Source organism: Odontomachus brunneus, unplaced genomic scaffold, assembly GCF_010583005.1.
Source record: "Odontomachus brunneus isolate Ranch 3 - 2012 unplaced genomic scaffold, Obru_v1 Obru_scaffold_367, whole genome shotgun sequence".
NCBI lineage: Eukaryota > Metazoa > Arthropoda > Insecta > Hymenoptera > Formicidae > Odontomachus > Odontomachus brunneus.
In genome coordinates, this window is record NW_022639817.1 from 64,724 (window position 1) to 65,120 (window position 397).

The following is a 397-nucleotide window of genomic DNA, read 5'->3' on the forward strand; positions in this document are numbered from 1 at the left end:
GTTCATCAACTGCGTTCTTCCAAGATATCCAGTCCTCAAAATTAAATAACCTTTGAATGACCTTCAAGGTCAACCACGATTTATGGTCTTATAATATTTTTGGACGTAAAATTTCCCGATTCTTCCGATTGCCGACGTCAAAAAAGGGGGTTTCCATTTAAAAAAATTGAGCTGACCTTGAAATAACCTCCAAGGTCATCGTCAAGGTCAAATCCAGGGTCACCGTTGAATTCCTCGTCAAAAGTTACTACAAGAGTGACCTTAACATTTTTCAAAAATAATTTACCTGGGAAATTATTCAGGTGTTTCCAGACTTTTTGGACACCCTGTATATATGTCTAGATATAACTTCCGTTCATTTTGAATCACCCTGTATATATATATATATATATATATA